Consider the following 7,720-nt stretch of genomic DNA (forward strand, 5'->3'; position numbering starts at 1 on the left):
AAGCTGACCCAGAACTCAGGTCTCCTATTTCCCAGGCCACTGCTATCCAAGACACCAAGCCACTGAATTTCAAGATTCCAACCCAGGGTCTGGTTTTGCAGATACTGCAGGTAATTAACCTTGCAACTTGTGAGTCTAGCCTTTTGTTTTCTGTGTTGTTTTCTATGCAAAGTGAAGTAGGAATTAAGTAGGTAAGGCATAACGGAGAAACAGAAGCTTGCACTAACTGGAAATTATAGCTCACAGTGGCAGGTGCCATGGAAATTTTTTAAGGCTACATTTGGTGAGGATGAGCCACCTATCTCCCACTCAGCAGTGAATGTCTGAAATAACTAGCACCAACTTTAATCTTACAACAAGTACTACCTGTGGGTTCCAGGCAGAAGGATGGAACTCTGTGCAGTCTCTGCCAAGTAAAATGGATTACTGAAAAATAACGATACCTCAATTGCCATTATGGTTTTTATGTTGGCAGTAGAAGTCAAAAAATAACAATGAATTTTCCCACTAATTTTCCACTGCCACTTCCTATGTGAGTCAGCTTTAATTATTCATTTTGCATAGTGCTGGATAACAAAATGATTCAAAGCTTTGGTAACAACTCTATCAGCACTCTACAAAGGAGAAAAGAAAGTTCTTGAACTAAGACTTCACTCTAATTATACAAGACTGTAGCAAAACACACACACACTCACACACACAAACAAAATTATAAACAGAAATGGCTATTCATTTCGGTTTTTAAAAGATTTACTTTGGGGCGCCTGGGTGGCTCAAGTGGGTTAAGCCTCTGCCTTGGGCTTAGGTCATGATCTCAGGGTCCTGGGATCAATGGGCTCTCTGCTCGGCAGGGAGCCTGCTTCTCCTCTCTCCCTGCCTGCCTCTCTGCCTACTTGTGATCTCTGTCTGTCAAATAAATAAATAAAATATTTAAAAATTAAGTAAATAAATAATAAAACACTTACTTTCATCATGCAAATGGTCACTGGGCAGTTAAAAGTTAAAGATAATTAAGTTTGGCAATATTACCCAAATTACATCAATTATTTTATCAAAATAGAGCTACTTTGTCAAACTGATGCCAGAATTTGACTTTCAGCTCTGCCAAAAAAAGTTTCAACTGGCTTAACATTTCTCCATTTGATTGTTAAAGGTCTTTGGCAACAATCAAATCAGATTGGCCAGCTGAATCCTAATTCCTGGTCTTATTCACACTTCCTCACTACCTTTTCATGTCTGAACAAGTTAGCCAGAGTTATGGAGTAGAGAGGAGTCAGCTTTTCCTATAAGATGTTTGTGTATCAGCTTTTCAAAGCACCAGAAGAGAAAAGTACTTCTGCGTGTCTGTAAACTGAAATGACTGGTTTGCAGTATAATAAAGTTACAGCTGACATAAGTCTTGGAAATATTCAACCCCGTGTTTCCCAGTTTGAGATCATTTTAGGAGGCATATCGATATCCAATAATACAGTAAGGAAATTTGTATCATTTCAGGCTTTTTGAACCTTGCAATTATATCAGGAAGAAAGTCTAAGGCTGGTGCTGACAAAGAACTCTCGAACAGTTTTTTCTTGCTTTTTAAGAAATAGAAAGCAAGCCTCAGGCTCAGTCTTCAGCAGACAACTCTTTGGAGCTAGAATTTAATAACACTGTATGGTTTTCATTAAATTGATTTTGTCCATCTATTTATGGCAGGGATACAAATCCACCTTTTAAGATACATTCAGTTAATTAAAATTTTTTTTTAAGTTAATTAAGGACAAAAATTAAGTGAACATTAGTTTGGTGAATATAGCAATGCAAATATTACATAAAGGCTGTAGTCAATGATACAGTAAAAATCACAAAGCTGCTGAGGAGCTGGAGATGGACTCCCTGAACAGATGGGAAACTCAAAGACTCAAGAGGGCAGGACATCCATCAGGACTGCAATCCACAGGCCATTCGCCAAGTGGATGCCACCCGAATCACTTCCAAAAAATTACTAATTTGAATAATTTTCTTTAAAATAGCCTTTTGCCCCATCACTTTGTGAGTAATATACATTAAGTTTGAGTTTGAAAAACAATAAAGGACAGGAGTGATTTGATGCAATTATTTCAGAGGAAATGTCAATATTAAGAAAATTAATTTATGAGACATGAGTTAATTTCTCAAGTTTAAATTACAAACTTGTGGGGTTTTTTTTTTTCTCTTTTGAGGCTAGTTTGCTTAAGTAAATCAAAATTTGTTCTCTTTTGTTTTAAATTTACAAGTCCTGAATACTTGGAAACAACAAGACTAATTTTCTAAGCAATGTATATATATTTTTAACATGTACAGGCTTTCATTGAAATACAAACCTAAATGCTACTAGAAAAAGGTTCAAATTAAGGGAAATTATGTGTTTTGCACTCTTAAAAATATCATAATTAAACTTGCAGTTTGAGAAAAGCAATCTAGAGGTTTTTGTGAAATCCAAAGATTCTTGACAAAGTATTTCTGTGAAGTCTGGGAGGGATAGAGGAGCAACTCCCTTTTACTGACAGAGATTCATGGCCTCTTAAGGTAGAGGCCACTTAAGCTGAGTAGACATTCTGGACAACAAGGAACAAAATTTGAGAAAGACAGAATGGTCACTGAATTACTGACTTCTAAAAATAAATAAACAAAAACTTTCCTCTTACCATCTTGTCCACTTATTATCTCTGAACTGAAGCCTTTTTATACCATTGGGGAAGGGGAAGAAGAGAGTTAATGGGTAGCAGGATCAAGGTAGTTAATCTTTTGTAGGTTAAAATCTATGCTGCATATGGAAAAAGGTGAAACAGAGTAAGGTATTTAATATAGTTAAGAATAAGGAACTAATTCCTTAACTTTGCTCTGCCTCAGTTTCCTTTATTCAAACACTGGGACTAACAGGCATCTGTGCTATTGGGTTGGCTAAAGAAATAACTAACATTTATTAGTGAACTAGAAAGACCTAGGGCTAAAATGGGAAATAATTAAACTGATTCTCTTATTGCCTCAATAACATTCAGGTTGTAAAGAGAGAAAAAGAAATTCACTGCCTTTTCCAAGTAACTAATACTCTCCCATATCAAGGATTCCCATTTTCAGACCCACTCTCTGGGCCTAACATTTTCATTCTTGATGCTGAGAGCCCAGCTGAAGAGCCTTCAGAGAACTTTCAGCCTCTGGGGAATTCCAAGGTGCATGTCCCACCCCCACTCCATGCACAGCACAGAATTTGTGTAAGGGAGTTCCTGGGTATAACTCACCAGGGAAGGAAGGTGCTGTTGCATCCTCTTTGATTTTCTTCTAAGAATTTGTGAGCAGACTCATTTCCTTTTTCTTTCTTTTTTTATTTTTATTTTTTATTTTTTGCAGACTCATTTCTGATGCAGAGTATCCGAGCAGAGCAAAAATGATCCCATTTAAAACTGGGGATCACTTGTGAACCATTCTCACAAAGGTCTGGAACTCATCATTACAGCCCTTTGACTCACTCATGAGACTACCATGCACGACACGGTGCCCGGAGCATTATGTCCTGATGCCAGGAACACCCCACACCATTCAGACTTATGTCAGGTACCCACTCGTTATAAACCTCTCCTGCAATCTCCCCTGAAAAGGGGAATGAAGGTAGACTAGAAGCAACACTTCGTGTGAAGATTTCACAACATCTCTTTAAGCAATCTAGATCAGTGTGAGTCAGTTTAGTTTATGTGACCCACAAACAATTTTTATGACTTTGATTTTACTTACCAGTTTCAATTGTTCTGTGCACCCTGAAAAATCTCATTTCATCAGTGAGAAATCAGACATTAAGAGCTACTTACTTACCAACACCAAGTCATCCCATAGCTGGGTCATAATTGGAATCTACTCCAACACTCAGCCTCCCATTCAAATGTTTCTTCTTCAGTGCAATTCCCAGCAGTGTTCTCCAGGTTTCCCCTGTCCAGGTGAGTTCAGAAAAGATTGTTAACCCAGGTCTACCTGTCCTCATCATTTACAAAGGATGTTACAATGGCCCCATTTACAAACCAGGGCACTGAGTCTCAGGGAGACCAAAGGACATGCCCTAGCTGACAGAGAAGCCCCTTAGTTAGCTGTATAAGGTATCAATTCCTTTCATTTAAAAAAAAAAAATCACTTATCCTTGCTTGCAGGGTTTCTGACCCAGGGGATCCAGTCTTGCATGCCAATCCTCCTTAGCTGGCCTACTTCTTGGTTCTTCTACTCAGCAAATATGAGTCATATGATTCAGCTGAATTGAAGTCACCTGGCAGATTTTTCCACTCTCATCAATAGCATACATACCAATTGCCCTTTAACCAATCAGAGAAGAATTTTCTTTTTCTTTATTATCTTATAGGCATTTAAAGAGAGCTTTAAATAATTCTTCAAAGGAAGCCACTATCATTTGCAGCTTTAATAATCCATTTATAAAAAAGTCAAAAATTTGTAGTGAGACAATTATAAATTGAACACATTATTTGATCCTTTGTTTTCATCCTATTTGCTTGAGGAAATGACCAGGAGCTTAAAATCTGTTCTAATGTTGACAACCTCAGATATATAATCATCAAGGAAAAAATAAGACCTTGGAATTGTTGGAATTTGGTTTTACCAAGACAGATGCCTTCATCTTGTACAGGTTTTTTCCTTCTTTTTTAGTAGTATAAGCAGATAATTATAATAAAATAGCCCAGAACCATGAGAATTAAAATAGTCTGAATATTAATGTGTTTGATTTTCGCCCACTTTGCAAGGTCAGAGATGTGGACTCTCCACACAAGGTCCAAGGAGTAATTTTTATTTTTTTCATTCTTCCTTAAAAAGTAATTTTGTGGGGTGCGTGGGTGGCTCAGTGGGTTAAAGCCTATGCCTTCGGCTCAGGTCATGATCCCAGGGTCCTGGGATTGAGCCCCACATCTGGCTCTCTGCTCAGCAGGGAACCTGCTTCCTCCTCTCTCTCTGCCTGCTTCTCTGCCTACTTGTGATCTCTGTCTGTTAAATAAATAAATAAAATCTTCAAAAATAAAAGTAATTTTGTTAATAATAATAATAATTATAATAAATTTCAGGTGACTTTCTTTTTTATGGCTTAATTCTACATTCCATTCTAGGAAGAAGGAATTGAAAACTTCTGAGAGGTGGTTTCACTCATTAATTATTTACATTCAACATAATGTTTGCTGAATATCTACTATGTACTACTTAAACACTCTCTTCAATGTTATATAGACATGTAGATGACTAAGACATAGGCCTTAATGTTTGACCAAGAAGGTATGTAAGAAAAATTAATCACAAGCACATGTTCTAATGACAAAATTGAGAAACATTTCACAAAGATCATCACATTGGATATAGTCCCAAAAGACTGAGCTGCTGTCCTAGGAGGGCAAGAAGAACATTCCACAAAGAGGGAGCAATTATTCAGAAGTGCAAGAATATGAAAATTGGGGGCAACTGGGTGGCTCAGTAGGTTGGGTCTCTGCCTTCGGCTCGGGTGATGGTCTCAGGGTCCTGGGATCAAGCCGCACATTGGGCTCTCTGTTCAGTGGGGAGCCTGCTTCCCCCCCTTTCTCTGCCTGCCTCTCTGCCTACTTGTGATCTCTCTGTCAAATAAATAAATAAAATCTTTAAAAAAAAAGAATATGAAAATTGGAGATTTTAAGTTCAGGAGGTAAATAACTCAAAAACTCAAAATTTGAAGTCAAAGTTCATCAAACAGGTTTTCTCTACTCTAGTCCTTTAAGAAGCCTAATTTGTTAAGTTAGTATATCACTTTAATCCAGTGCATCATTTAAATTGCTTCAATGAACAGACTTAAATAGTCTTTTCACAGTATCCCTCCTCCATAATCTCTGGTATGCCAGAAAGGTACCAACACAGAAATGAGCTGACATTAGGAGGCCTGCATGGTGACAGACTGTTCACTTTCTCCAAAACACAGGTGTTCATGAAAGAGCATGTAGTAAGATGCTGAGCACCATAATATATATACAATGGAATGCTATGCAGCCATCAAAAGAAATGCAATCTTGCCATTTGCGACCATGTGGATGGAACTAGAGGGCATTATGCTTAGCGAAATAAGTCAATCAGAGAAAGACAACTATCATATGATCTCCCTGATATGAGGAAGGGGAGATGCAATGTGGGGGGTTTGGGGGTAGGAAAAGAATAAACGAAACAAGATGGGATCAGGAGGGAGACAAATCATAAGAGATTCTTAATCTCACAAAACAAACTGAGCGTTGCCAGGGGGAGGGGGATAGGGAGAGGGTGGCTGGATTATGGACATGGGGAAGAGTATGTGCTATGGTGAGTGCTGTGAAGTGTGTAAACCTGGTGATTCACAGACCTGTACCCCTGGGGCTAATAATACATTATATGTTAATAAAAAAATAAAAATTTTAAAATTAAAAAAAAAAAGATGTTGAGCACCATAGAACTGATGCTATTTTACAAAACCACATGGAATCAGTTCATAAAATCCTGGGATTGAGAAGTTTTAAAATTCATATAGAATCAGGGGTGCCTGCGTGGCTCAGTGGGTTAAGCATCTGCCTTCAGCTCATGTCATGATCTCAGGGTCCTGTCCAGCCCCGCATCAGGCTCTCTGCTCGGGGGGGAGCCTGCTTCCCCCTCTTTCTTTGCCTGCATCTCTGCCTACTTGTGATCACTCTGTCAAATAAATAAATAAAAGCTTTAAAAATAAATACATAAATTCATATAGAATCATATATTTGAGGTGGGGAGATGATATGAAAGTGGAGGACAGTGGTTTTTCACAAAGGATTATGCAGGGTAGTAAGGCTGTCACAGAAGGACTCTGTATCAGAAGACATTGGTATGGCATGAAGTGACTGTATATATTTTTTTCTTTTTTCTTTTTTTTAAAGATTTTATTTATTTATTTATTTGACAGAGAGAGAGATCACAAGTAGGCAGAGAGGCAGGCAGAAAGAGAAGGAAGCAGGCTCCCTGCTGAGCAGAGAGCCCGATGCGGGACTCGATCCCAGAACCCTGAGATCATGACCTGAGCTGAAGGCAGCGGCCTAACCCACTGAGCCACCCAGGTGCCCTGACTGTATATTTTTTAAAAGCATGAGGATTATGTTGTTTACTTTCCTTATGATAGTAATTTTACAGTTAGGTAATCAAATATAACTGAACAGCAAATCTTCTACTTTAGGTATCTCCACGCAGTCATTCAGACTGATTCTATGGAGCACGTACTTGGGAGCTGGGCATACGAAAAAGAAAGAAAGAAAAAAAGCCAGAATTCCTGCCTTTCAGGTGTGACCATTTTGAGATTCAGAATAACATGTTAATGTGCTAAAAGGCAGTGTGAAGACTATGAACCATGCTTACTTTTGGGAGGTACTACAGCAATGGGAATGGTTAAAGCTCAAGATTAAGAGAAATCATTCCAATGGAAATCACACTCCACACAGTCCTTTGAAACCTATGTTCTTTAGAATGTGTGAACTTCTTTTCTCATTGGATTCAGGATCAGTAAACCATCACAAGCTGAGTAGTCTAGAAATCTCAAGATGCTATAAAAATGGATGTCTAAATCACATGACTAGAAAAACACTTTAATCCTTACACCATTCGAATAAAGCTAAAGAATCCATGCCCTACTGCTCCCACTACAGTCACACCCATTAAGTGATCCATCATAAATAGCGCTTTTTAAAAAGATTTTATTTACTTA

At 38.1% G+C, this 7,720-nt stretch overlaps 1 long non-coding RNA gene across 1 annotated transcript in view; it reads right to left on the reverse strand.

Annotated features, from left to right (window-relative positions):
- Positions 1 to 4,089, reverse strand: part of LOC131831407 (uncharacterized) — a 32,313-nt gene extending 28,224 nt beyond the window's left edge. The window contains exon 1 of the long non-coding RNA XR_009353638.1: positions 3,829 to 4,089. This is a non-coding gene — a long non-coding RNA (uncharacterized LOC131831407). The remainder of the gene's footprint in view (positions 1 to 3,828) is intronic.
- Positions 4,090 to 7,720: the final 3,631 nt, after the last annotated feature.

This window comes from Mustela lutreola, chromosome 5, assembly GCF_030435805.1.
Source record: "Mustela lutreola isolate mMusLut2 chromosome 5, mMusLut2.pri, whole genome shotgun sequence".
Classification (NCBI taxonomy): Eukaryota; Metazoa; Chordata; class Mammalia; order Carnivora; family Mustelidae; genus Mustela; species Mustela lutreola.